The sequence below is a fragment of the Carassius gibelio genome, chromosome B1, assembly GCF_023724105.1.
Source record: "Carassius gibelio isolate Cgi1373 ecotype wild population from Czech Republic chromosome B1, carGib1.2-hapl.c, whole genome shotgun sequence".
In the NCBI taxonomy this organism is placed as follows: Eukaryota; Metazoa; Chordata; class Actinopteri; order Cypriniformes; family Cyprinidae; genus Carassius; species Carassius gibelio.
The window spans coordinates 14370782-14398493 of NC_068396.1; the positions used below are offsets into that span (position 1 = coordinate 14370782).

The window sequence follows — 27712 nt, forward strand, 5'->3', positions numbered from 1 at the left end:
TTAGACAACTGGACCTTTTCTCTGATTAAGCCTGAAGTATTCATTAACATTCTGATGCAAGCTAAATTGAAAGTTATTTCAAAAAATGCCAGTTCTATGCTAATTCTTGAGTCTATAGTAAAAGTTCACCATTGAATTTCTTTCTTGCAATGCCAGCTGAAATGCAACTCTTGAATGATGACCCAAGTGGGACTCGAACCCACAATCCTCAGCTCAGAAGGCTGATGCCTTATCCATTAAGCCACTGGGCATGGTTCACTAGTGAATCAAGAGGCATTGACAGACAGTCATAAACAAACTAAAAGCAATATCATTAAATTGCCGGTTCTATTCTAATGTCTACAGTGAAGTTAAAGTCCTTGAATTTCTTTCTTGCACTGCCAGCTTAAATGCAATGCTTGAAAGATGACCCAGGTGGGACTCAAACCCACAATCCTCAGCTCCGAAGGCTGATGCTTTATCCATTAGGCCACTGGGCCTTGTTCACTGGTGAACCCAGAGGCATTGACACACAGTCATAAACAAACTAAAAGGGATATCATGACATTGCCAGTTCTATGCTAATTCTTATGTCTACAATGAAGATATTGTCCTTGAATTTCTGTCTTGCACTGCCAGCTTAAATGCAACTCTTGAAAGATGACCCAGGTGGGATTCGAACCCAGAGTCATTGACACACAGTCATAAACAAACTAAAAGCGATATCATGACATTGGGATTCGAACCCAGAGTCATTGACAGACAGTCAGAAACAAACTAAACTGAAAGCAATATCATGAAATTGCCAGTTCTATGCTAATTCTTGGGGCTATAGTGTCATATTGAAGTTATCATCCTGAAATTTCTTGCATAGCCCACTTAAATGAAAGCCCTGAAAGACGACCCAGGTAGGACTTGAACCCACAATTCCCAGCTCCTGAGGCTGATGCCTTATCCATTAGGACAAATGGGCCACATCTGTTAGTGAACCCAGAGGCATTACAGAAAGTCTTATCCAAAGCTGATCTGAGTGAGATTTCAGAAAATTGCCTGTTCTATGATAATTCTCATGACTTGAACCCACAATCTTCAGCTCTGAAGGTTGATGCTTTATCCGTTTGGTCACTGGGTATTTTCCAACAAGCCCACACAGAGGCATTTACAGACCATCTTATCCAAGCTGAACTGAGTGAGTTTTCAGAAATTTGCCAATTTTATGATTAATCTTGTGGCTATAGTGTCATATTGACGTTATCGTCCTAGAATTTCTTCCTTGCACTGCCAACATAAACACCAACCTTGAAAGATGAACCCACAATCCTCAGCTCTGAAGACCGATGCATTAGGCCACTGGGCCTTGTTCATTGGTGAACCCAGAGGCATTGACAGACAGTCAGAAACAAACTAAACTCCAAAGGTTGATGCCTTCTTTATTAGACAACTGGACCTTTTCTCTGATTAAGCCTGAGGTATTCATTAACATTCTGATGCAAGCTAAATTGAAAGTTATTTCAAAAAATGCCAGTTCTATGCTAATTCTTGTGTCTATAGTAAAAGTTCACCATTGAATTTCTTTCTTGCAAAGCCAGCTGAAATGCAACTCTTGAATGATGACCCAAGTGGGACTCGAACCCACAATCCTCAGCTCTGAAGGCTGATGCCTTCTCCATTAGGCCACTGGGCCCGGTTCACTGGTAAATCAAGAGGCATTGACAGACAGTCATAAACAAACTAAAGGCAATATCATGAAATTGGGAGTTCTATTCTAATGTCTACAGTGAAGTTATCGTCCTTGAATTTCTTTCTTGCACTGCCAGCTTAAATGCAATGCTTGAAAGATGACCCAGGTGGGATTCGAACCCACAATCCTCAGCTCCGAAGGCTGATGACTTATCCATTAGGCCACAGGGGCCTTGTTCACTGGTGAACCCAGAGGCATTGACACACAGTCATAAACAAACTAAAAGCGATATCATGACATTGCCAGTTCTATGCTAATTCTTATGTCTACAATGAAGATATCGTCCTTGAATTTCTGTCTTGCACTGCCAGCTTAAATGCAACTCTTGAAAGATGACCCAGGTGGGATTCGAACCCAGAGTCATTGACAGACAGTCAGAAACAAACTAAACTGAAAGCAATATCATAAAATTTCCCGTTCTATGCTAATTCTTGGGGCTATAGCGTCATATTGAAGTTATCATCACAGTCAAAGATGACCCAGGTGGGACTTGAACCCACAATTCCCAGCTCCGGAGGCTGATGCCTTATCCATTAGGCCACTGGGCCTCATTCAATGATGAATCAAGAGGCATTGACACACATTCAAAAACAAACTAAAAGCAATATCATGAAATTGCCAGTTCTTTTCTAATTCTTGTGTCTACAGTGAAGTTATCGTCTTTGAATTTCTTTCTTGCACTGCCAGCTTAAATGCAACGCTTGAAAGATGACCCAGGTGGGACTCGAACCCACAATCCACAACCCACAAACCCACTGGGCCCTGTTCACTGTTAAACCCAGAGGCATTGACACACAGTCATAAACAAACCAATTCGGATATCATGACATTGGGATTCGAACCCAGAGTCATTGACAGACAGTCAGAAACAATCTAAACTGAAAGCAATATCATGAAATTGCCAGTTCTATGCTAATTCTTGGGGCTATAGTGTCATATTGAAGTTATCATCTTGAAATTTCTTGCATAGCCCACTTAAATGAAAGCCCTGAAAGACGACCCAGGTGGGACTTGAACCCACAATTCCCAGCTCCTGAGGCTGATGCCTTATCCATTAGGCCAATGGGCTACATCTGTTAGTGAACCCAGAGGCATTACAGAAAGTCTTATCCGAAGCTGATCTGGGTGATGACCCAGGTGGGACTTGAACCCACAATTCCCAGCTCCGGAGGCTGATGCCTTATCCATTAGGCCACTGGGCCTCGTTCACTGATGAATCAAGAGGCATTGACACACAGTCATAAACAAACTAAAAGCAATATCATGAAATTGCCAGTTCTATTCTAATGTCTACAGTGTAGCTATCATCCTTGAATTTCTTTCTTGCACTACCAGCTTAAATGTAACGCTTGAAAGATGACCCAGGTGGGACTCGAACCCACAATCCTCAGCTCCGAAGGCTGATGCCTTATCCATTAGGCCACTGGGCCCTCTTCACTGGTGAACCCAGAGGCATTGACAGACAGTCATAAACAAACTAAAAGCCCTGAAAGCCTACCCAGGTGGGACTTGAACCCACAATTCCCAGCTCCTGAGGCTGATGCCTTATCCATTAGGCCAATGGGCCACATCTGTTAGTGAACCCAGAGGCATTACAGAAAGTCTTATCCGAAGCTGATCTAAGTGAGATTTCAGAAAATTGCCTGTTCTATGATAATTCTCATGACTTGAACCCACAATTTTCAGCTCTGGCCAATGGGCCACATCTGTTAGTGAACCCAGAGGCATTACAGAAAGTCTTATCCGAAGCTGATCTGAGTGAGATTTCAGAAAATTGCCTGTTCTATGATAATTCTCATGACTTGAACCCACAATCTTCAGCTCTGAAGGTTGATGCTTTATCCGTTTGGTCACTGGGTATTTTCCAACAAGCCCACACAGAGGCATTTACAGACCGTCTTATCCAAGCTGAACTGAGTGAGTTTTCAGAAATTTGCCAATTTTATGATTAATCTTGTGGCTATAGTGTCATATTGACGTTATCGTCCTAGAATTTCTTCCTTGCACTGCCAACATAAACACCAACCTTGAAAGATGAACCCACAATCCTCAGCTCTGAAGACCGATGCATTAGGCCACTGGGCCTTGTTCACTGGTGAACCCAGAGGCATTGACAGACAGTCAGAAACAAACTAAACTGAAAGAGTTTTCATGAAATTGCTAGTTCTCATGTTCCGTTGGCAGTTCTATGCTAACTCTCATGTTCCTTTGTCACAGCTATTGTGTCTCCTTCAGGGGCGATTCTAGGATTTTTTCAACTGGGGGGCACAAGAGGGGCCACGATTTATACAGAGGGGCCAATCTTGTCTTGTTTGAACTGTATATCCAAATCATTTCAAGAGTTCAGTAACCTTTAAAATCAGTAATAAACAGTGATACCCTATTATATTTTAATAGCAGTTATTCACTGCTCTAAATCAAAACAATCAAATACAATTTGTATTAACTTTTCACTTTACAAAAGTGAAAGAAAAACTGTAATAAATAAAATAATCCAATGTATGAATAGTGTACAACTCAAAAATAATAATAATAGAATTTATTTATAATAGCCTTATATATATAAATGCAGAACAACATTAATAATTCATAGAAATAAATACACAATTAATGAATTAATATAACTAATATAAATTTAATATAATAAATTGTTTTTGTTTATTATCCACATCCCATTCAATTTGCACAGCAGCAGTTGCAGTAAATTTGCATGGATGAATAAACAAAATCTACTTATGTCAAGGCTAATTAATCTTGAGCATATTGATTTAAAAATATCATATATCCATACTTTGTTAGATAGCTACTTGTTCAAAAAGGTAGCTTTAGTTTAACATGTAAAATATGTGGATCCTATAGGAACAGTTTAGAATAGCTTAATTGTAATTTATTTTGATATTTAATCATGCATTAAATATCTATGTATGATTTTTTTTATTTGAGAATGATTCTGGGTGTCATCAAATGATGTTTTGTAAATAACTTCTGTGAAAACACAGTACACGCCGAATTTGAGACTCATTTTATTTACTTTGATTGACACAAAATTCAAGAAAACTACAATATATTGTATAGCAAATAAACATCAAGTTATAGAAATTATATACAATTCATTTTAGCCAAACAACTGTTAATACTGACCAAACAAATAAACAACAACAACAAAACCACTGTCCTGCAGACTAAATACAGTGGATGTAGTAGTTCGTTTTCTATGTAAAATGTGGCTTATAATGGGTTTATGTATCTGGTTCATTTCAAAAAAGTACAATTCTGCGATTTTTATGGTTGCTGCTAAAACGTTTGAAAAATTCATCCATATTTATCGATTTAGCTCGTCTTGATTCAATGCTCAAACCCCCTAGATGGCTCAGTCTCTCATCCCCCATTGTTGTTCTGAGATGGTTTTTGATCAACTTAAGTGCCGAAAAGCTACGTTCACATGCAGCACTACTTACAGGTGTTACAATGGCTATCTTACACAGCCTGAAAAGTTCATGAAACACATCCTTAAAGGGTTCCAGAAATATCACAAATTCAATGAGAGAAGTCATTTGTTTTTTGTCTTTCCTTTCCAAAACCCTTTTGGTCTGATAGAGCTCATGTTTCAAATCTTCAATATTTGACTCAAAAATTTCAGCAAATGAAAAAAGTGGTTCTTCATGCAAGAAAGTGCTGCTTTTAGGGTGGAGTGCTTGGATTCCGTGCATAATTTCACAATTTGTCTTAGAGAATCTTCTCTGCAGCTCACTCATGAATGAATCAATTACTGGATAGAGTATATGGCTTTTAAAGGTTTCTTTGTTACCCAAGTTCTCTCTACGCGCACCAGTTGAGGAAGTGACTACAGATCCACACAACCTGCTGCTCAGGATCTGCGGTCTCTTTTCTTGTTTTTCTAAACTGACTTGGCACTTTACAGCCATTTCCTCCACCTCTTTCCACATGTCCTCAAAAAAGTTCTCATCCCTGTACCGCTGCAGTGTGTCAAGCAATGCCTCAACAAGATTAACAGCTGTTGCCAGGTCTACTGAAGGTGACTGGAGCATATCGGACAAAAATTTTGACTGACCAAGAATTGTGTTGAAGGTTGCCAAAAGCCCAATAAATGTTAGATCAAGTTGTGCTAGTAAGCCTCGTGCTTCCACTGAGCGATCCCCACTATTGTCACAAACAATCTCCTGAAGAAGACAAAATACTGCAGGGAGCCGATCTTTCAAATTGCGACAGGCTGAATACCTACACGCCCACCTTGTGTCGCTCAGTTTTTGAAGTTCGCGAGGTTGGCCACTGTACATGTCCTGCTGAATTTCAAGCCACCTTTTATGTACATATGAGCCAGATATGAAAGTGTAAAGCCTCTGAAGAACTGCAAAGAATGTATCTGCTTCAGGTACAGACTTTACACTGTCTACAAGTACTAGATTTAAACAGTGGGCAGTGCAGTGTATGTAAAAGGCATATTTTGCCACATCTTGGATCCTTTTGGAAACACCTGAGTGTCTCCCACTCATAACGGCAGCACCATCATAACCCTGCCCCACTAGGTTGGTCCGATATTCAAGGCCATACTTTTCAAGGCACTTGATTATCATGCTGCTTAACCCTGCTGCATCCAGGCTCTCAGCCTGCTGAAATTTTAAAAAACTTTCATGTACAGTGCCATTGTAGTAATACCTTAAAACCAGAGACACCTGCTCCTTTTTCCCTAGATCTTTTGTTTCATCAGCGATGATGCTGAACACTTCACTGTCTTTAACTTCTTTGATGATTTCAGTCTGTACCATCTCTGCCAAGCATTCCAATATTTCATTTTGAATTCCACTGCTAGTGTATTTAGAGTTCCCATAAGCACTCATTTGCTTCTTTATAAGAGGATCATGTTTGGCTACCTCTTCCAAAATGGCAATGAAGTTCCCTTTGTTGTTTGAATTCTCAGACTCTCTATGGCCTCTCTGAGAAATATTCTGTGTGGCTGTCAGTAGAAGAACATCAGCAATTGTTTTGATATACAACTGATTTTCTTTGATTTTCTTTTCTCTCTCCTTGTTGATGGAATCTAATAGGCAGGATTTAGTTTTAACAACATGCTGGTGTTGCTTCCATGCATACATTGCATTTTGATGGTGGTCTGATTTAGAGTGAGCTTTAAAGCCCCTCTCCTTACACAAGGCTTTTTTCCAGTTGGAAAACCCAGTTGTGGATGTGAAAACAGATGATGGTGCATTTGGAAGGGAGAAATGTCTGCAAGCATAACAAAAAGCAGAGTCTTTGCTTAATGAGTACTCAAGCCATATATTGTCCTTGTACCAGGAATCTTTAAAAGCTCTCTTCCGGTTGCCCATTTGTGTTTTGGGGAAATACCTGATATGAGGCTGCATAGGTCCCTCAGATCTGGATTGAGAAATGTCTGGGAAGAAGCATATGAAAATGGAAATCAGTTCTCAGAGGCATTTCCTGTTTCAAAGGCCCCACGTCATAATGAGACACACAATTAGCAAAAGTTCCTTAATGCAATTAAGTATTGGCTATTTCACATGTAAAATAAAAAAGACATACCAGCAGGTCCAGTAGGAGCAGTATCAGAAGTGAGTGGAAGCTCAGATTCCGTTTCTGAAGGTGGGGAAGTATCCAGCTCTTCCACATCACTTTCACTCTCATCTGTTTCATCCCTATAGACAGCTATAACACAAAGGCATATTAGTAAAATACAAGGATTTTAACCACATAACTTTATGCATTCATAGAATAACTCTCAGGAGTGCACTTTTTCTGTATGATACTGAAATTACCAATATACTAAAGTACCAATATATAAATATAGGGACTTATGTGATTTAAGCAAATGTGCAGCCCTGATTATACCATACCAAAGTCATATCACTGTCCACTTTCTAGTTTGTCTACTAACCTGGTCGAGGGTGTGCAGGGCTGTTCTGACCTATGCTTGCATCTGTCTGAACCAAGAGGTCTCCTGTTGAGCAGCCAGGCTCTGAACTCACTGTGTGTAAACCATCAGACTGACTCTCCCTCACTGGCTGGCATGGCTTTTTCTTTGCAAAAAAATACTGAATATCTCCCTGCCTTTTCATCCTGTTACACTGCCTGAGATAACAGAGGTAAAAAAGGAGGAAAATTACTATTTGTTTAAATGCTATTGTTTTATTGGCGGATGAATGAAAAAATGTCAATGCAAATTGTGCATGGTTACTAATTTTCTTTTTATGAATATGGTCCGTTTCGAAGTGTTTATCCAAACAAACAATATTCGTAGATTCTACTCTAACGTTGTTCCGCGTCATCATGACTCATGCAGCCGCGTACACGTAGACTCTGATCAGACTCAGAGAGGCACCAGCACCGCTGGTTTCTTGGCTTACAGTTTGTATATTAGTTAATGACAGAAGCAATGATTTAAAAAAAGTATAATTGCAATTCTAATAAAGTCATTATCGAATCATGCAGTTAAAGACTTTAGAGTATTTGTTCTCAAGTCAGAGTCAAGTAATTTTCTTCATTTATTAGAGTGCAGTCACGTAACTCAAGACCTCCACCTCTGATAGTTAACGTATCGTTAGCTTTTAAGGCGAGATACTATAGGTGAATAGGGTAAAATGTAAAAATAATAGATATCACCATGAAACTTCCTCAGTTGATTACTTACACAAGTACATAAAAAATGATTTACAAGTTTTTTTTTTTGTATGTCTAATTATGCAAATTAGGCATTATGTCATTAAATATGCACAATTTTGCATATATTTGCGGACATATGATGTACATATGATAAAGCCAGGTGCTAAATAATTTTTTTCATTTTGATTAAACAAAAGATGAAAAAAGATGTTCAGTGGGATTTCAGCATATTTATATATTTATATATTTTCGGCATATTTTTTTTATTTTTATTAAAATATCTCATTAATCAGGCCGGTAATGATTTATTAACAAATCCCTCTGAATCCCCCCTTCAGAATACAGAATATAAGTGTATAACTGGAGAGTTTGGTGCACATAGCTGCTACATAAGCTAAGATGTTTGTACTGAAGAATGACAAAAAAATCATTTTGAGAAAACGGCATTTAAAGATTTGTAAGGTAAAAGCTAATTATTTTTTTTAGTGGAAACAACTATTTACAGACACAATATCTTGTCAAATCCTTAGCAATCAACAATACAAACCAACTAAAACACATCAAAACCTATAACTCAGCATTTATGGCCTTCAACTAAACAGAAAAACAGTCAAAAACACTGTGGAAATGTCAGAGCACGTCACGTGATGCGTCTGAACGAATCACGTTGTCGGAAATTGGCATCAGCCAATGAGATTCACTTTTAGTGTTAAATGCCCCATTGTACTTTCACAATTGGTTGCTGATGAAAAGGAAATGACCATATTTCTATCCGAGAACATTGTACGGGAGAGAGAGCTTTCCAGGGTGCAGACAGCAATCGCGGAGCACCATGGTGATTTAGAACGCCAACTGAATTTATGAGAAATCTACAGACGCAAATAGACTAAAGGTGTAGTAAAATAAAGACCTATATGTGTATTTTGGACTTTTTTTCACCACAAGTCTGAAAGAAGACATGTTATTGAAGACAAACAGCCCCAAATCTCAAAATTGACTAGTAAAAAAAAACATGTTTTTGCATGTGTCATAGACACATAGACTGTAAAAAAAAGTCTCAAGTGTGGAGCGTTAGATAAACATTATACGATTTGTTTCGTCACCTCACTTAAGTGAAAAAGTCGCTAATCGACTGCATGATTCAATAATGACTTTATTAGAATTGCAATTATACTTTTTTTAACCCATTGCTTTAAATTGCGTTGTTGCCTATATCGGCGCGTTCGGCCGAAAAATAAGTAAATCATAACGCAGTAAACCCCTTTTACATTCAGCATCAGAGGAGCATAGTAAATATAATGATTAACGTTAGCATCTTGGTCTGCTCTAGGAGATAACATCGTCATCGAACCTGGTCTGTCTATAACCGAAAGACGTTAACGTTAATACCAAACACTTCTTGCACTGCAACAACTCGCTAATTGAAAAACATAAGCTATATAAAATAGATCAACTTACCGTGTGCTTTTTTTTTGTTGGAAAACAGCAGCTCGCTATTCTTGGTCCTTGCCGAGAAGCATTGCGACGCAATCATGAGTTATTTACTAAACTGAAAGATTATGATTTGAATTTGTGAGTGACAGACAAGTAGAAGGGTGGGGGCACACTGGGGGGCCAATCATTTTTCAGGAGGGGCCAGTGCCCCCATGGCCCCTCCCCTGGCTACGCCACTGGTCTCCTTGCACTTATCATCCTGGTACCTGTTGCGCAGCCAACTTAAATCTAACCTCTCATTGACGACTCAGGTGGTAATTTAATTCACAACCCCCAGCTCCGAAGGTTGATGCCTTATTTATTAGACAACTGGACCTTTTCTCTGATTAAGCCTGAGGTATTCATTAACATTCTGATGCAAGCTAAATTGAAAGTTATTTCAAAAAATGCCAGTTCTGTGCTAATTCTTGTGTCTATAGTAAAAGTTCACCAATGAATTTCTTTCTTGCAATGCCAGCTGAAATGCAACTCTTGAATGATGACCCAAGTGGGACTCGAACCCACAATCCCCTGCTCCGAAGGCTGATGCCTTCTCCATTAGGCCACTGGGCCTGGTTCACTGGTAAATCAAGAGGCATTGACAGACAGTCATAAACAAACTAAAGGCAATATCATGAAATTGGGAGTTCTATTCTAATTCTTGTGTCTACAGTGAAGTTATCGTCCTTGAATTTCTTTCTTGCACTGCCAGCTTAAATGAAATGCTTGAAAGATGACCCAGGTGGGACTCGAACCCACAATCCTCAGCTCCGAAGGCTGATGCCTTATCCATTAGGCCACTGGGCCCTGTTCGCTGGTGAACCCAGATGCATTGACACACAGTCATAAACAAACTAAAAGCGATATCATGACATTGCCAGTTCTATGCTAATTCTTATGTCTACAATGAAGATATCGTCCTTGAATTTCTGTCTTGCACTGCCAGCTTAAATGCAACTCTTGAAAGATGACCCAGGTGGGATTCGAACCCAGAGTCATTGACAGACTGTCAGAAACAAACTAAACTGAAAGCAATATCATAAAATTTCCCGTTCTATGCTAATTCTTGGGGCTATAGTGTCATATTGAAGTTATCATCCTGAAATTTCTTGCATAGCCCACTTAAATGAAAGCCCTCAAAGATGACCCAGGTGGGACTTGAACCCACAATTCCCAGCTATGGAGGCTGATGCCTTATCCATTAGGCCAATGGGCCTCATTCACTGATGAATCAAGAGGCATTGACACACAGTCATAAACAAACTAAAAGCAATATCATGAAATTGCCAGTTCTATTCTAATTCTTGTGTCTACAGTGAAGTTATCGTCTTTGAATTTCTTTCTTGCACTGCCAGCTTAAATGCAACGCTTGAAATATGACCCAGGTGGGACTCGAACCCACAATCCTCAGCTCCGAAGGCTGATGCCTTATCCATTAGGCCACTGGGCCCTCTTCACTGGTGAACCCAGAGGCATTGACACACAGTCATAAACAAACTAAAAGCGATATCATGACATTGGGATTCGAACCCAGAGTCATTGACAGACAGTCAGAAACAAACTAAACTGAAAGCAATATCATGAAATTGCCAGTTCTATGCTAATTCTTGGGGCTATAGTGTCATATTGAAGTTATCATCCTGAAATTTCTTGCATAGCCCACTTAAATGAAAGCCCTGAAAGACTACCCAGTTGGGACTTGAACCCACAATTCCCAGCTCCTGAGGCTGATGCCTTATCCATTAGGCCAATGGGCCACATCTGTTAGTGAACCCAGAGGCATTACAGAAAGTCTTATCCGAAGCTGATCTGAGTGATGACCCAGTTGGGACTTGAACCCACAATTCCCAGCTCCGGAGGCTGATGCCTTATCCATTAGGCCACTGGGCCTCGTTCACTGATGAATCAAGAGGCATTGACACACAGTCATAAACAAACTAAAAGCAATATCATAAAATTGCCAGTTCTATTCTAATGTCTACAGTGTAGCTATCGTCCTTGAATTTCTTTCTTGCACTGCCAGCTGACATGCAACTCTTGAATGATGACCCAAGTGGGACTCGAACCCACAATCCCCAGCTCCGAAGGCTGATGCCTTCTCCATTAGGCCACTGGGCCTGGTTCACTGGTAAATCAAGAGGCATTGACAGACAGTCATAAACAAACTAAAGGCAATATCATGAAATTGGGAGTTCTATTCTAATTCTTGTGTCTACAGTGAAGTTATCGTCCTTGAAATTCTTTCTTGCACTGCCAGCTTAAATGAAATGCTTGAAAGATGACCCAGGTGGGACTCAAACCCACAATCCTCAGCTCCGAAGGCTGATGCCTTATCCATTAGGCCACTGGGCCTCGTTCACTGGTGAACCCAGAGGCATTGACACACAGTCATAAACAAACTAAAAGCGATATCATGACATTGCCAGTTCTATGCTAATTCTTATGTCTACAATGAAGATATCGTCCTTGAATTTCTGTCTTGCACTGCCAGCTTAAATGCAACTCTTGAAAGATGACCCAGGTGGGATTCGAACCCAGAGTCATTGACAGACAGTCAGAAACAAACTAAACTGAAAGCAATATCATAAAATTTCCCGTTCTATGCTAATTCTTGGGGCTATAGTGTCATATTGAAGTTATCATCCTGAAATTTCTTGCATAGCCCACTTAAATGAAAGCCCTCAAAGATGACCCAGGTGGGACTTGAACCCACAATTCCCAGCTACGGAGGCTGATGCCTTATCCATTAGGCCACTGGGCCTCATTCACTGATGAATCAAGAGGCATTGACACACAGTCATAAACAAACTAAAAGCAATATCATGAAATTGCCAGTTATGGTCTAATTCTTGTGTCTACAGTGAAGTTATCGTCTTTGAATTTGTTTCTTGCACTGCCAGCTTAAATGCAACGCTTGAAATATGACCCAGGTGGGACTCGAACCCACAATCCTCAGCGCCGAAGGCTGATGCCTTATCCATTAGGCCACTGGGCCTCGTTCACTGGTGAACCCAGAGGCATTGACACACAGTCATAAACAAACTAAAAGCGATATCATGACATTGCCAGTTCTATGCTAATTCTTATGTCTACAATGAAGATATCGTCCTTGAATTTCTGTCTTGCACTGCCAGCTTAAATGCAACTCTTGAAAGATGACCCAGGTGGGATTCGAACCCAGAGTCATTGACAGACAGTCAGAAACAAACTAAACTGAAAGCAATATCATAAAATTTCCCGTTCTATGCTAATTCTTGGGGCTATAGTGTCATATTGAAGTTATCATCCTGAAATTTCTTGCATAGCCCACTTAAATGAAAGCCCTCAAAGATGACCCAGGTGGGACTTGAACCCACAATTCCCAGCTACGGAGGCTGATGCCTTATCCATTAGGCCACTGGGCCTCATTCACTGATGAATCAAGAGGCATTGACACACAGTCATAAACAAACTAAAAGCAATATCATGAAATTGCCAGTTATGGTCTAATTCTTGTGTCTACAGTGAAGTTATCGTCTTTGAATTTGTTTCTTGCACTGCCAGCTTAAATGCAACGCTTGAAATATGACCCAGGTGGGACTCGAACCCACAATCCTCAGCGCCGAAGGCTGATGCCTTATCCATTAGGCCACTGGGCCCTGTTCACTGGTGAACCCAGAGGCATTGACACACAGTCATAAACAAACTAAAAGCGATATCATGACATTGCCAGTTCTATGCTAATTCTTATGTCTACAATGAAGATATCGTCCTTGAATTTCTGTCTTGCACTGCCAGCTTAAATGCAACTCTTGAAAGATGACCCAGGTGGGATTCGAACCCAGAGTCATTGACAGACAGTCAGAAACAAACTAAACTAAAAGCGATATCATGACATTGGGATTCGAACCCAGAGTCACTGACAGACAGTCAGAAACAAACTAAACTGAAAGCAATATCATGAAATTGCCAGTTCTATGCTAATTCTTGGGGCTATAGTGTCATATTGAAGTTATCATCCTGAAATTTCTTGCATAGCCCACTTAAATGAAAGCCCTGAAAGACTACCCAGGTGGGACTTGAACCCACAATTCCCAGCTCCTGAGGCTGATGCCTTATCCATTAGGCCAATGGGCCACATCTGTTAGCGAACCCAGAGGCATTACAGAAAGTCTTATCCGAAGCTGATCTAAGTGAGATTACAGAAAATTGCCTGTTCTATGATAATTCTCATGACTTGAACCCACAATTTTCAGCCCTGGCCAATGGGCCACATCTGTTAGTGAACCCAGAGGCATTACAGAAAGTCTTATCCGAAGCTGATCTGAGTGAGATTTCAGAAAATTGCCTGTTCTATGATAATTCTCATGACTTGAACCCACAATCTTCAGCTCTGAAGGTTGATGCTTTATCCGTTTGGTCACTGGGTATTTTCCAACAAGCCCACACAGAGGCATTTACAGACCGTCTTATCCAAGCTGAACTGAGTGAGTTTTCAGAAATTTGCCAATTTTATGATTAATCTTGTGGCTATAGTGTCATATTGACGTTATCGTCCTAGAATTTCTTCCTTGCACTGCCAACATAAAGACCAACCTTGAAAGATGAACCCACAATCCTCAGCTCTGAAGACCGATGCATTAGGCCACTGGGCCTTGTTCACTGGTGAACCCAGAGGCATTGACAGACAGTCAGAAACAAACTAAACTGAAAGAGTTTTCATGAAATTGCTAGTTCTCATGTTCCGTTGGCAGTTCTATGCTAACTCTCATGTTCCTTTGTCACAGCTATTGTGTCTCCTTGCACTTATCATCCTGGTACCTGTTGCACAGCCAACTTAAATCTAACCTCTCATTGACGACTCAGGTGGTAATTTAATTCACAACCCCCAGCTCCGAAGGTTGATGCCTTATTTATTAGACAACTGGACCTTTTCTCTGATTAAGCCTGAGGTATTCATTAACATTCTGATGCAAGCTAAATTGAAAGTTATTTCAAAAAATGCCAGTTCTGTGCTAATTCTTGTGTCTATAGTAAAAGTTCACCAATGAATTTCTTTCTTGCAATGCCAGCTGAAATGCAACTCTTGAATGATGACCCAAGTGGGACTCGAACCCACAATCCCCAGCTCCGAAGGCTGATGCCTTCTCCATTAGGCCACTGGGCCTGGTTCACTGGTAAATCAAGAGGCATTGACAGACAGTCATAAACAAACTAAAGGCAATATCATGAAATTGGGAGTTCTATTCTAATTCTTGTGTCTACAGTGAAGTTATCGTCCTTGAATTTCTTTCTTGCACTGCCAGCTTAAATGAAATGCTTGAAAGATGACCCAGGTGGGACCCGAACCCACAATCCTCAGCTCCGAAGGCTGATGCCTTATCCATTAGGCCACTGGGCCCTGTTCGCTGGTGAACCCAGATGCATTGACACACAGTCATAAACAAACTAAAAGCGATATCATGACATTGCCAGTTCTATGCTAATTCCTATGTCTACAATGAAGATATCGTCCTTGAATTTCTGTCTTGCACTGCCAGCTTAAATGCAACTCTTGAAAGATGACCCAGGTGGGATTCGAACCCAGAGTCATTGACAGACTGTCAGAAACAAACTAAACTGAAAGCAATATCATAAAATTTCCCGTTCTATGCTAATTCTTGGGGCTATAGTGTCATATTGAAGATATCATCCTGAAATTTCTTGCATAGCCCACTTAAATGAAAGCCCTCAAAGATGACCCAGGTGGGACTTGAACCCACAATTCCCAGCTCCGGAGGCTGATGCCTTATCCATTAGGCCACTGGGCCTCATTCACTGATGAATCAAGAGGCATTGACACACAGTCATAAACAAACTAAAAGCAATATCATGAAATTGCCAGTTCTATTCTAATTCTTGTGTCTACAGTGAAGTTATCGTCTTTGAATTTCTTTCTTGCACTGCCAGCTTAAATGCAATGCTAGAAAGATGACCCAGGTGGGACTCGAACCCACAATCCTCAGCTCCGAAGGCTGATGCCTTATCCATTAGGCCACTGGGCCCTGTTCACTGGTGAACCCAGAGGCATTGACACACAGTCATAAACAAACTAAAAGCGATATCAAGACATTGGGATTCAAACCCATAGTCATTGACAGACAGTCAGAAACAAACTAAACTGAAAGCAATATCATGAAATTGCCAGTTCTATGCTAATTCTTGGGGCTATAGTGTCATATTGAAGTTATCATCCTGAAATTTCTTGCATAGCCCACTTAAATGAAAGCCCTGAAAGACGACCCAGGTGGGACTTGAACCCACAATTCCCAGCTCCTGAGGCTGATGCCTTATCCATTAGGCCAATGGGCCACATCTGTTAGTGAACCCAGAGGCATTACAGAAAGTCTTATCCGAAGCTGATCTGAGTGATGACCCAGTTGGGACTTGAACCCACAATTCCCAGCTCCGGAGGCTGATGCCTTATCCATTAGGCCACTGGGCCTCGTTCACTGATGAATCAAGAAGCATTGACACACAGTCATAAACAAACTAAAAGCAATATCATGAAATTGCCAGTTCTATTCTAATGTCTACAGTGTAGCTATCGTCCTTGAATTTCTTTCTTGCACTGCCAGCTTAAATGCAACGCTTGAAAGATGACCCAGGTGGGACTCGAACACACAATACTCAGCTCCGAAGGCTGATGCCTTATCCATTAGGCCACTGGGCCCTGTTCACTGGTGAACCCAGAGGCATTGACACACAGTCATAAACAAACTAAAAGCGATATCATGACATTGGGATTCGAACCCAGAGTCACTGACAGACAGTCAGAAACAAACTAAACTGAAAGCAATATCATGAAATTGCCAGTTCTATTCTAATTCTTGGCGCTATAGTGTCATATTGAAGTTATCATCCTGAAATTTCTTGCATAGCCCACTTAAATGAAAGCCCTGAAAGATGACCCAGGTGGGACTTGAACCCACAATTCCCAGCTCCTGAGGCTGATGCCTTATCCATTAGGCCAATGGGCCACATCTGTTAGTGAACCCAGAGGCATTACAGAAAGTCTTATCCGAAGCTGATCTGAGTGAGATTTCAGAAAATTGCCTGTTCTATGATAATTCTCATGACTTGAACCCACAATCTTCAGCTCTGAAGGTTGATGCTTTATCCGTTTGGTCACTGGGTATTTTCCAACAAGCCCACACAGAGGCATTTACAGACCGTCTTATCCAAGCTGAACTGAGTGAGTTTTCAGAAATTTGCCAATTTTATGATTAATCTTGTGGCTATAGTGTCATATTGACGTTATCCTCCTAGAATTTCTTCCTTGCACTGCCAACATAAACACCAACCTTGAAAGATGAACCCACAATCCTCAGCTCTGAAGACCGATGCATTAGGCCACTGGGCCTTGTTCACTGGTGAACCCTGAGGCATTGACAGACAGTCAGAAACAATCTAAACTGAAAGTTTTCATGAAATTGCTAGTTCTCATGTTCCGTTGGCAGTTCTATGCTAACTCTCATGTTCCTTTGTCACAGCTATTGTGTCTCCTTGCACTTATCATCCTGGTACCTGTTGCGCAGCCAACTTAAATCTAACCTCTCATTGACGACTCAGGTGGTAATTTAATTCACAACCCCCAGCTCCGAAGGTTGATGCCTTATTTATTAGACAACTGGACCTTTTCTCTGATTAAGCCTGAGGTATTCATTAACATTCTGATGCAAGCTAAATTGAAAGTTATTTCAAAAAATGCCAGTTCTGTGCTAATTCTTGTGTCTATAGTAAAAGTTCACCATTGAATTTCTTTCTTGCAATGCCAGCTGAAATGCAACTCTTGAATGATGACCCAAGTGGGACTCGAACCCACAATCCTCAGCTCCGAAGGCTGATGCCTTCTCCATTAGGCCACTGGGCCTGGTTCACTGGTAAATCAAGAGGCATTGACAGACAGTCATAAACAAACTGAAAGCAAAATCATGAAATTGCCAGTTCTATTCTAATGTCTACAGTGAAGTTATCGTCCTTGAATTTCTTTCTTGCACTGCCAGCTTAAATGCAATGCTTGAAAGATGACCCAGGTGGGACTCGAACCCACAATCCTCAGCTCCGAAGGCTGATGCCTTATCCATTAGGCCACTGGGCCCTGTTCACTAGTGAACCCAGATGCATTGACACACAGTCATAAACAAACTAAAAGCGATATCATGACATTGCCAGTTCTATGCTAATTCTCATGTCTACAATGAAGATAACGTCCTTGAATTTCTGTCTTGCACTGCCAGCTTAAATGCAACTCTTGAAAGATGACCCAGGTGGGATTCGAACCCAGAGTCATTGACAGACTGTCAGAAACAAACTAAACTGAAAGCAATATCATAAAATTTCCCGTTCTATGCTAATTCTTGGGGCTATAGTGTCATATTGAAGTTATCATCCTGAAATTTCTTGCATAGCCCACTTAAATGAAAGCCCTCAAAGATGACCCAGGTGGGACTTGAACCCACAATTCCCAGCTCCGGAGGCTGATGCCTTATCCATTAGGCCACTGGGCCTCATTCACTGATGAATCAAGAGGCATTGACACACAGTCATAAACAAACTAAAAGCAATATCATGAAATTGCCAGTTCTATTCTAATTCTTGTGTCTACAGTGAAGTTACCGTCTTTTAATTTCTTTCTTGCACTGCCAGCTTAAATGCAACGCTTGAAAGATGACCCAGGTGGGACTCGAACCCACAATCCTCAGCTCCGAAGGCTGATGCCTTATCCATTAGGCCACTGGGCCCTCTTCACTGGTGAACCCAGAGGCATTGACACACAGTCATAAAAAAACTAAAAGCGATATCATGACATTGGGATTCGAACCCAGAGTCACTGACAGACAGTCAGAAACAAACTAAACTGAAAGCAATATCATGAAATTGCCAGTTCTATGCTAATTCTTGGGGCTATAGTGTCATATTGAAGTTATCATCCTGAAATTTCTTGCATAGCCCACTTAAATGAAAGCCCTGAAAGACTACCCAGGTCGGACTTGAACCCACAATTCCCAGCTCCTGAGGCTGATGCCTTATCCATTAGGCCAATGGGCCACATCTGTTAGCGAACCCAGAGGCATTACAGAAAGTCTTATCCGAAGCTGATCTAAGTGAGATTTCAGAAAATTGCCTGTTCTATGATAATTCTCATGACTTGAACCCACAATTTTCAGCTCTGACCAATGGGCCACATCTGTTAGTGAACCCAGAGGCATTACAGAAAGTCTTATCCGAAGCTGATCTGAGTGAGATTTCAGAAAATTGCCTGTTCTATGATAATTCTCATGACTTGAACCCACAATCTTCAGCTCTGAAGGTTGATGCTTTATCCGTTTGGTCACTGGGTATTTTCCAACAAGCCCACACAGAGGCATTTACAGACCGTCTTATCCAAGCTGAACTGAGTGAGTTTTCAGAAATTTGCCAATTTTATGATTAATCTTGTGGCTATAGTGTCATATTGACGTTATCGTCCTAGAATTTCTTCCTTGCACTGCCAACATAAACACCAACCTTGAAAGATGAACCCACAATCCTCAGCTCTGAAGACCGATGCATTAGGCCACTGGGCCTTGTTCACTGGTGAACCCAGAGGCATTGACAGACAGTCAGAAACAAACTAAACTGAAAGAGTTTTCATGAAATTGCTAGTTCTCATGTTCCGTTGGCAGTTCTATGCTAACTCTCATTTTCCTTTGTCACAGCTATTGTGTCTCCTTGCACTTATCATCCTGGTACCTGTTGCGCAGCCAACTTAAATCTAACCTCTCATTGACGACTCAGGTGGTAATTTAATTCACAACCCCCAGCTCCGAAGGTTGATGCCTTATTTATTAGACAACTGGACCTTTTCTCTGATTAAGCCTGAGGTATTCATTAACATTCTGATGCAAGCTAAATTGAAAGTTATTTCAAAAAATGCCAGTTCTGTGCTAATTCTTTTGTCTATAGTAAAAGTTCACCAATGAATTTCTTTCTTGCAATGCTAGCTGAAATGCAACTCTTGAATGATGACCCAAGTGGGACTCGAACCCACAATCCCCAGCTCCGAAGGCTGATGCCTTCTCCATTAGGCCACTGGGCCTGGTTCACTGGTAAATCAAGAGGCATTGACAGACAGTCATAAACAAACTAAAGGCAATATCATGAAATTGGGAGTTCTATTCTAATTCTTGTGTCTACAGTGAAGTTATCGTCCTTGAATTTCTTTCTTGCACTGCCAGCTTAAATGAAATGCTTGAAAGATGACCCAGGTGGGACTCAAACCCACAATCCTCAGCTCCGAAGGCTGATGCCTTATCCATTAGGCCATTGACACACAGTCATAAACAAACTAAAAGCGATATCATGACATTGCCAGTTCTATGCTAATTCTTATGTCTACAATGAAGATATCTTCCTTGAATTTCTGTCTTGCACTGCCAGCTTAAATGCAACTCTTGAAAGATGACCCAGGTCGGATTCGAACCCAGAGTCATTGACAGACTGTCAGAAACAAACTAAACTTAAAACAATATCATAAAATTTCCCGTTCTATGCTAATTCTTGGGGCTATAGTGTCATATTGAAGTTATCATCCTGAAATTTCTTGCATAGCCCACTTAAATGAAAGCCCTCAAAGATGACCCAGGTGGGACTTGAACCCACAATTCCCAGCTCCGGAGGCTGATGCCTTATCCATTAGGCCACTGGGCCTCATTCACTGATGAATCAAGAGGCATTGACACACAGTCATAAACAAACTAAAAGCAATATCATGACATTGGAATTCAAACCCAGAGTCATTGACAGACAGTCAGAAACAAACTAAACTGAAAGCAATATCATGAAATTGCCAGTTCTATGCTAATTCTTGGGGCTATAGTGTCATATTGAAGTTATCATCCTGAAATTTCTTGCATAGCCCACTTAAATGAAAGCCCTGAAAGACGACCCAGGTGGGACTTGAACCCACAATTCCCAGCTCCTGAGGCTGATGCCTTATCCATTAGGCCAATGGGCCACATCTGTTAGTGAACCCAGAGGCATTACAGAAAGTCTTATCCGAAGCTGATCTGAGTGATGACCCAGGTGGGACTTGAACCCACAATTCCCAGCTCCGGAGGCTGATGCCTTATCCATTAGGCCACTGGGCCTCGTTCACTGATGAATCAAGAGGCATTGACACACAGTCATAAACAAACTAAAAGCAATATCATGAAATTGCCAGTTCTATTCTAATGTCTACAGTGTAGCTATCGTCCTTGAATTTCTTTCTTGCACTGCCAGCTTAAATGCAACGCTTGAAAGATGACCCAGGTGGGACTCGAACCCACAATCCTCAGCTCCGAAGGCTGATGCCTTATCCATTAGGCCACTGGGCCCTGTTCACTGGTGAACCCAGAGGCATTGACACACAGTCATAAACAAACTAAAAGCGATATCATGACATTGGCATTCGAACCCAGAGTCACTGACAGACAGTCAGAAACAAACTAAACTGAAAGCAATATCATGAAATTGCCAGTTCTATGCTAATTCTTGGCGCTATAGTGTCATATTGAAGTTATCCTCCTGAAATTTCTTGCATAGCCCACTTAAATGAAAGCCCTGAAAGACGACCCAGGTGGGACTTGAACCCACAATTCCCAGCTCCTGAGGCTGATGCCTTATCCATTAGGCCAATGGGCCACATCTGTTAGTGAACCCAGAGGCATTACAGAAAGTCTTATCCGAAGCAGATCTGAGTGAGATTTCAGAAAATTGCCTGTTCTATGATAATTCTCATGACTTGAACCCACAATCTTCAGCTCTGAAGGTTGATGCTTTATCCGTTTGGTCACTGGGTATTTTCCAACAAGCCCACACAGAGGCATTTACAGACCGTCTTATCCAAGCTGGTTATCGTCCTAGAATTTCTTCCTTGCACTGCCAACATAAACACCAACCTTGAAAGATGAACCCACATTCCTCAGCTCTGAAGGCCGATGCATTAGGCCACTGGGCCTTGTTCACTGGTGAACCCAGAGGCATTGACAGACAGTCAGAAACAAACTAAACTGAAAGAGTTTTCATGAAATTGCTAGTTCTCATGTTCCGTTGGCAGTTCTATGCTAACTCTCATGTTCCTTTGTCACAGCTATTGTGTCTCCTTGCACTTATCATCCTGGTACCTGTTGCGCAGCCAACTTAAATCTAACCTCTCATTGACGACTCAGGTGGTAATTTAATTCACAACCCCCAGCTCCGAAGGTTGATGCCTTATTTATTAGACAACTGGACCTTTTCTCTGATTAAGCCTGATGTATTCATTAACATTCTGATGCAAGCTAAATTGAAAGTTATTTCAAAAAATGCCAGTTCTGTGCTAATTCTTGTGTCTATTGTAAAAGTTCACCATTGAATTACTTTCTTGCAATGCCAGCTGAAATGCAACTCTTGAAAGATGACCCAGGTGGGACTCGAACCCACAATCCTCAGCTCCGAAGGCTGATGCCTTATCCATTAGGCCACTGGGCCCTGTTCACTGGTGATCCCAGAGGCATTGACACACAGTCATAAACAAACTAAAAGCGATATCATGACATTGGGATTCGAACCCAGAGTCACTGACAGACAGTCAGAAACAAACTAAACTGAAAGCAATATCATGAAATTGCCAGTTCTATGCTAATTCTTGGGGCTATAGTGTCATATTGAAGTTATCATCCTGAAATTTCTTGCATAGCCCACTTAAATGAAAGCCCTGAAAGACGACCCAGGTGGGACTTGAACCCACAATTCCCAGCTCCTGAGGCTGATGCCTTATCCATTAGGCCAATGGGCCACATCTGTTAGTGAACCCAGAGGCATTACAGAAAGTCTTATCCGAAGCTGATCTGAGTGAGATTTCAGAAAATTGCCTGTTCTATGATAATTCTCATGACTTGAACCCACAATCTTCAGCTCTGAAGGTTGATGCTTTATCCGTTTGGTCACTGGGTATTTTCCAACAAGCCCACACAGAGGCATTTACAGACCGTCTTATCCAAGCTGAACTGAGTGAGTTTTCAGAAATTTGCTAATTTTATGATTAATCTTGTGGCTATAGTGTCATATTGACGTTATCGTCCTAGAATTTCTTCCTTGCACTGCCAACATAAACACCAACCTTGAAAGATGAACCCACAATCCTCAGCTCTGAAGGCCGATGCATTAGGCCACTGGGCCTTGTTCACTGGTGAACCCAGAGGCATTGACAGACAGTCAGAAACAAACTAAACTGAAAGAGTTTTCATGAAATTGCTAGTTCTCATGTTCCGTTGGCAGTTCTATGCTAACTCTCATGTTCCTTTGTCACAGCTATTGTGTCTCCTTGCACTTATCATCCTGGTACCTGTTGCGCAGCCAACTTAAATCTAACCTCTCATTGACGACTCAGGTGGTAATTTAATTCACAACCCCCAGCTCCGAAGGTTGATGCCTTATTTATTAGACAACTGGACCTTTTCTCTGATTAAGCCTGAGGTATTCATTAACATTCTGATGCAAGCTAAATTGAAAGTTATTTCAAAAATGCCAGTTCTGTGCTAATTCTTGTGTCTATAGTAAAAGTTCACCATTGAATTTCTTTCTTGCAATGCCAGCTGAAATGAAACTCTTGAATGATGACCCAAGTGGGACTCGAACCCACAATCCTCAACTCCGAAGGCTGTTGCCTTCTCCATTAGGTCACTGGGCCTGGTTCACTGGTAAATCAAGAGGCATTGACAGACAGTCATAAACAAACTAAAAGCAATATCATGAAATTGCGAGTTCTATTCTAATTCTTGTGTCTACAGTGAAGTTATCGTCTTTGAATTTCTTTTTTGCACTGCCAGCTTACATACAAAGCTTGAAAGATGACCCAGGTGGGACTCGAACCCACAATCCTCAGCTCCGAAGGCTGATGCCTTATCCATTAGGCCACTGGGCCCTGTTCACTGGTGAACCCAGATGCATTGACACACAGTCACAAACAAACTAAAAGCGATATCATGACATTGCCAGTTCTATGCTAATTCTTATGTCTACAATGAAGATATCGTCCTTGAATTTCTGTCTTGCACTGCCAGCTTAAATGCAACTCTTGAAAGATGACCCAGGTGGGATTCGAACCCAGAGTCATTGACAGACTGTCAGAAACAAACTAAACTGAAAGCAATATCATAAAATTTCCCGTTCTATGCTAATTCTTGGGGCTATAGTGTCATATTGAAGTTATCATCCTGAAATTTCTTGCATAGCCCACTTAAACGAAAGCCCTCAAAGATGACCCAGGTGGGACTTGAACCCACAATTCCCAGCTCCGGAGGCTGATGCCTTATCCATTAGGCCACTGGGCCTCATTCACTGATGAATCAAGAGGCATTGACACACAGTCATAAACAAACTAAAAGCAAGATCATGAAATTGCCAGTTCTATTCTAATGTCTACAGTGAAGTTATCGTCTTTGAATTTCTTTCTTGCACTGCCAGCTTAAATGCAATGCTTGAAAGATGACCCAGGTGGGACTCGAACCCCCAATCCTCAACTCCGAAGGCTGATGCCTTATCCATTAGGCCACTGGGACCTGTTCACTGGTGAACCCAGAGGCATTGACACACAGTCATAAACAAACTAAAAGCGATATCATGGCATTGGGATTCGAACCCAGAGTCATTGACAGACAGTCAGAAACAAACTAAACTGAAAGCAATATCATGAAATTGCCAGTTCTATGCTAATTCTTGGGGCTATAGTGTCATATTGAAGTTATCATCCTGAAATTTCTTGCATAGCCCACTTAAATGAAAGCCCTGAAAGACGACCCAGGTGTGACTTGAACCCACAATTCCCAGCTCCTGAGGCTGATGCCTTATCCATTAGGCCAATGGGCCACATCTGTTAGTGAACCCAGAGGCATTACAGAAAGTCTTATCCGAAGCTGATCTAAGTGATGACCCAGGTGGGACTTGAACCCACAATTCCCAGCTCCGGAGGCTGATGCCTTATCCATTAGGCCACTGGGCCTCGTTCACTGATGAATCAAGAGGCATTGACACACAGTCATAAACAAACTAAAAGCAATTTCATGAAATTGCCAGTTCTATTCTAATGTCTACAGTGTAGCTATCGTCCTTGAATTTCTTTCTTGCACTGCCAGCTTAAATGCAACGCTTGAAAGATGACCCAGGTGGGACTCGAACCCACAATCCTCAGCTCCGAAGGCTGATGCCTTATCCATTAGGCCACTGGGCCCTGTTCACTGGTGAACCCAGAGGCATTGACACACAGTCATAAACAAACTAAAAGCGATATCATGACATTTTATCATGAAATTGCCAGTTCTATGCTAATTCTTGGGGCTATAGTGTCATATTGAAGTTATCATCCTGAAATTTCTTGCATAGCCCACTTAAATGAAAGCCCTGAAAGACGACCCAGGTGGGACTTGAACCCACAATTCCTGAGGCTGATGCCTTATCCATTAGGCCAATGGGCCACATCTGTTAGTGAACCCAGAGGCATTACAGAAAGTCTTATCCGAAGCTGATCTGAGTGAGATTTCAGAAAATTGCCTGTTCTATGATAATTCTCATGACTTGAACCCACAATCTTCAGCTCTGAAGGTTGATGCTTTATCCGTTTGGTCACTGGGTATTTTCCAACAAGCCCACACAGAGGCATTTACAGACCGTCTTATCCAAGCTGGTTATCGTCCTAGAATTTCTTCCTTGCACTGCCAACATAAACACCAACCTTGAAAGATGAACCCACATTCCTCAGCTCTGAAGGCCGATGCATTAGGCCACTGGGCCTTGTTCACTGGTGAACCCAGAGGCATTGACAGGCAGTCAGAAACAAACTAAACTGAAAGAGTTTTCATGAAATTGCTAGTTCTCATGTTCCGTTGGCAGTTCTATGCTAACTCTCATGTTCCTTTGTCACAGCTATTGTGTCTCCTTGCACTTATCATCCTGGTACCTGTTGCGCAGCCAACTTAAATCTAACCTCTCATTGACGACTCAGGTGGTAATTTAATTCACAACCCCCAGCTCCGAAGGTTGATGCCTTATTTATTAGACAACTGGACCTTTTCTCTGATTAAGCCTGAGGTATTCATTAACATTCTGATGCAAGCTAAATTGAAAGTTATTTCAAAAAATGCCAGTTCTGTGCTAATTCTTGTGTCTATAGTAAAAGTTCACCATTGTATTACTTTCTTGCAATGCCAGCTGAAATGCAACTCTTGAATGATGACCCAAGTGGGACTCGAACCCACAATCCTCAGCTCCGAAGGCTGATGCCTTCTCCATTAGTCCACTGGGCCTGGTTCACTGGTAAATCAAGAGGCATTGACAGACAGTCATAAACAAACTAAAAGCAATATCATGAAATTGCCAGTTCTATTCTAATTCTTGTGTCTACAGTGAAGTTATCGTCCTTGAATTTCTTTCTTGCACTGCCAGCTTAAATGCAATGCTTGAAAGATGACCCAGGTGGGACTCGAACCCACAATCCGCAGCTCCGAAGGCTGATGCCTTATCCATTAGGCCACTGGGCCTCCTTCACTGGTGAACCCAGATGCATTGACACACAGTCATAAACAAACTAAAAGCGATATCATGACATTGCCAGTTCTATGCTAATTCTTATGTCTACAATGAAGATATCGTCCTTGAATTTCTGTCTTGCACTGCCAGCTTAAATGCAACTCTTGAAAGTTGACCCAGGTGGGATTCGAACCCAGAGTCATTGACAGACTGTCAGAAACAAACTAAACTGAAAGCAATATCATGAAATTGCCAGTTCTATGCTAATTCTTGGGGCTATAGTGTCACATTGAAGTTATCATCCTGAAATTTCTTGCATAGCCCACTTAAATGAAAGCCCTCAAAGATGACCCAGGTGGGACTTGAACCCACAATTCCCAGCTCCGGAGGCTGATGCCTTATCCATTAGGCCACTGGGCCTCATTCACTGATGAATCAAGAGGCATTGACACACAGTCATAAACAAACTAAAAGCAATATCATGAAATTGCCAGTTCTATTCTAATTCTTGTGTCTACAGTGAAGTTATCGTCTTTGAATTTCTTTCTTGCACTGCCAGCTTAAATGGAACGCTTGAAAGATGACCCAGGTGGGACTCGAACCCACAAACCTCAGCTCCGAAGGCTGATGCCTTATCCATTAGGCCACTGGGCCCTGTTCACTGGTGAACCCAGAGGCATTGACACACAGTCATAAACAAACTAAAAGCGATATCATGACATTGGGATTCGAACCCAGAGTCATTGACAGACAGTCAGAAACAAACTAAACTGAAAGCAATATAATGAAATTGCCAGTTCTATGCTAATTCTTGGGGCTATAGTGTCATATTGAAGTTATCATCCTGAAATTTCTTGCATAGCCCACTGAAATGAAAGTCCTGAAAGACAACCCAGGTGGGACTTGAACCCACAATTCCCAGCTCCTGAGGCTGATGCCTTATCCATTAGGCCAACAGGCCACATCTGTTAGTGAACCCAGAGGCATTACAGAAAGTCTTATCCGAAGCTGATCTGAGTGAGATTTCAGAAAATTGCCTGTTCTATGATAATTCTCATGACTTGAACCCACAATCTTCAGCTCTGAAGGTTGATGCTTTATCCGTTTGGTCACTGGGTATTTTCCAACAAGCCCACACAGAGGCATTTACAGACCGTCTTATCCAAGCTGAACTGAGTGAGTTTTCAGAAATTTGCCAATTTTATGATTAATCTTGTGGCTATAGTGTCATATTGACGTTATCCTCCTAGAATTTCTTCCTTGCACTGCCAACATAAACACCAACCTTGAAAGATGAACCCACAATCCTCAGCTCTGAAGACCGATGCATTAGGC

The 27712-nt window shown here is 41.4% G+C and overlaps 30 non-coding genes across 30 annotated transcripts; all 30 read right to left on the minus strand.

The window, feature by feature from the left end:
• Window positions 1-178: 178 nt before the first annotated feature.
• Window positions 179-251, minus strand: trnar-ucu (transfer RNA arginine (anticodon UCU)). The gene has a single exon. It is a non-coding gene; the product is annotated as a tRNA-Arg (tRNA).
• Window positions 252-2195: 1944 nt separating this feature from the next.
• trnar-ccg (transfer RNA arginine (anticodon CCG)) lies at window positions 2196-2268 on the minus strand. The gene has a single exon. It is a non-coding gene; the product is annotated as a tRNA-Arg (tRNA).
• A 581-nt stretch (window positions 2269-2849) lies between these two features.
• On the minus strand, window positions 2850-2922 carry trnar-ccg (transfer RNA arginine (anticodon CCG)). Its single transcript has one exon. It is a non-coding gene; the product is annotated as a tRNA-Arg (tRNA).
• A 155-nt stretch (window positions 2923-3077) lies between these two features.
• trnar-ucg (transfer RNA arginine (anticodon UCG)) lies at window positions 3078-3150 on the minus strand. The gene has a single exon. It is a non-coding gene; the product is annotated as a tRNA-Arg (tRNA).
• A 7413-nt stretch (window positions 3151-10563) lies between these two features.
• Window positions 10564-10636, minus strand: trnar-ucg (transfer RNA arginine (anticodon UCG)). The gene has a single exon. It is a non-coding gene; the product is annotated as a tRNA-Arg (tRNA).
• Window positions 10637-11206: 570 nt separating this feature from the next.
• trnar-ucg (transfer RNA arginine (anticodon UCG)) lies at window positions 11207-11279 on the minus strand. The gene has a single exon. It is a non-coding gene; the product is annotated as a tRNA-Arg (tRNA).
• Window positions 11280-11874: 595 nt separating this feature from the next.
• On the minus strand, window positions 11875-11947 carry trnar-ucg (transfer RNA arginine (anticodon UCG)). Its single transcript has one exon. It is a non-coding gene; the product is annotated as a tRNA-Arg (tRNA).
• A 161-nt stretch (window positions 11948-12108) lies between these two features.
• Window positions 12109-12181, minus strand: trnar-ucg (transfer RNA arginine (anticodon UCG)). Its single transcript has one exon. It is a non-coding gene; the product is annotated as a tRNA-Arg (tRNA).
• Window positions 12182-12517: 336 nt separating this feature from the next.
• Window positions 12518-12590, minus strand: trnar-ccg (transfer RNA arginine (anticodon CCG)). The gene has a single exon. It is a non-coding gene; the product is annotated as a tRNA-Arg (tRNA).
• Window positions 12591-12751: 161 nt separating this feature from the next.
• Window positions 12752-12824, minus strand: trnar-ucg (transfer RNA arginine (anticodon UCG)). Its single transcript has one exon. It is a non-coding gene; the product is annotated as a tRNA-Arg (tRNA).
• Window positions 12825-13160: 336 nt separating this feature from the next.
• trnar-ccg (transfer RNA arginine (anticodon CCG)) lies at window positions 13161-13233 on the minus strand. Its single transcript has one exon. It is a non-coding gene; the product is annotated as a tRNA-Arg (tRNA).
• Window positions 13234-13394: 161 nt separating this feature from the next.
• Window positions 13395-13467, minus strand: trnar-ucg (transfer RNA arginine (anticodon UCG)). The gene has a single exon. It is a non-coding gene; the product is annotated as a tRNA-Arg (tRNA).
• Window positions 13468-14902: 1435 nt separating this feature from the next.
• On the minus strand, window positions 14903-14975 carry trnar-ucg (transfer RNA arginine (anticodon UCG)). The gene has a single exon. It is a non-coding gene; the product is annotated as a tRNA-Arg (tRNA).
• A 570-nt stretch (window positions 14976-15545) lies between these two features.
• Window positions 15546-15618, minus strand: trnar-ccg (transfer RNA arginine (anticodon CCG)). The gene has a single exon. It is a non-coding gene; the product is annotated as a tRNA-Arg (tRNA).
• Window positions 15619-15779: 161 nt separating this feature from the next.
• On the minus strand, window positions 15780-15852 carry trnar-ucg (transfer RNA arginine (anticodon UCG)). The gene has a single exon. It is a non-coding gene; the product is annotated as a tRNA-Arg (tRNA).
• A 1795-nt stretch (window positions 15853-17647) lies between these two features.
• trnar-ucg (transfer RNA arginine (anticodon UCG)) lies at window positions 17648-17720 on the minus strand. The gene has a single exon. It is a non-coding gene; the product is annotated as a tRNA-Arg (tRNA).
• Window positions 17721-17875: 155 nt separating this feature from the next.
• trnar-ucg (transfer RNA arginine (anticodon UCG)) lies at window positions 17876-17948 on the minus strand. Its single transcript has one exon. It is a non-coding gene; the product is annotated as a tRNA-Arg (tRNA).
• A 336-nt stretch (window positions 17949-18284) lies between these two features.
• On the minus strand, window positions 18285-18357 carry trnar-ccg (transfer RNA arginine (anticodon CCG)). The gene has a single exon. It is a non-coding gene; the product is annotated as a tRNA-Arg (tRNA).
• Window positions 18358-18518: 161 nt separating this feature from the next.
• On the minus strand, window positions 18519-18591 carry trnar-ucg (transfer RNA arginine (anticodon UCG)). The gene has a single exon. It is a non-coding gene; the product is annotated as a tRNA-Arg (tRNA).
• A 1264-nt stretch (window positions 18592-19855) lies between these two features.
• On the minus strand, window positions 19856-19928 carry trnar-ucg (transfer RNA arginine (anticodon UCG)). The gene has a single exon. It is a non-coding gene; the product is annotated as a tRNA-Arg (tRNA).
• A 538-nt stretch (window positions 19929-20466) lies between these two features.
• trnar-ccg (transfer RNA arginine (anticodon CCG)) lies at window positions 20467-20539 on the minus strand. Its single transcript has one exon. It is a non-coding gene; the product is annotated as a tRNA-Arg (tRNA).
• Window positions 20540-20906: 367 nt separating this feature from the next.
• On the minus strand, window positions 20907-20979 carry trnar-ccg (transfer RNA arginine (anticodon CCG)). Its single transcript has one exon. It is a non-coding gene; the product is annotated as a tRNA-Arg (tRNA).
• Window positions 20980-21134: 155 nt separating this feature from the next.
• trnar-ucg (transfer RNA arginine (anticodon UCG)) lies at window positions 21135-21207 on the minus strand. The gene has a single exon. It is a non-coding gene; the product is annotated as a tRNA-Arg (tRNA).
• A 1062-nt stretch (window positions 21208-22269) lies between these two features.
• On the minus strand, window positions 22270-22342 carry trnar-ucg (transfer RNA arginine (anticodon UCG)). The gene has a single exon. It is a non-coding gene; the product is annotated as a tRNA-Arg (tRNA).
• A 1362-nt stretch (window positions 22343-23704) lies between these two features.
• On the minus strand, window positions 23705-23777 carry trnar-ucg (transfer RNA arginine (anticodon UCG)). The gene has a single exon. It is a non-coding gene; the product is annotated as a tRNA-Arg (tRNA).
• Window positions 23778-24113: 336 nt separating this feature from the next.
• trnar-ccg (transfer RNA arginine (anticodon CCG)) lies at window positions 24114-24186 on the minus strand. Its single transcript has one exon. It is a non-coding gene; the product is annotated as a tRNA-Arg (tRNA).
• A 595-nt stretch (window positions 24187-24781) lies between these two features.
• On the minus strand, window positions 24782-24854 carry trnar-ccg (transfer RNA arginine (anticodon CCG)). The gene has a single exon. It is a non-coding gene; the product is annotated as a tRNA-Arg (tRNA).
• A 155-nt stretch (window positions 24855-25009) lies between these two features.
• trnar-ucg (transfer RNA arginine (anticodon UCG)) lies at window positions 25010-25082 on the minus strand. Its single transcript has one exon. It is a non-coding gene; the product is annotated as a tRNA-Arg (tRNA).
• Window positions 25083-26724: 1642 nt separating this feature from the next.
• Window positions 26725-26797, minus strand: trnar-ccg (transfer RNA arginine (anticodon CCG)). The gene has a single exon. It is a non-coding gene; the product is annotated as a tRNA-Arg (tRNA).
• Window positions 26798-26958: 161 nt separating this feature from the next.
• On the minus strand, window positions 26959-27031 carry trnar-ucg (transfer RNA arginine (anticodon UCG)). Its single transcript has one exon. It is a non-coding gene; the product is annotated as a tRNA-Arg (tRNA).
• Window positions 27032-27712: the final 681 nt, after the last annotated feature.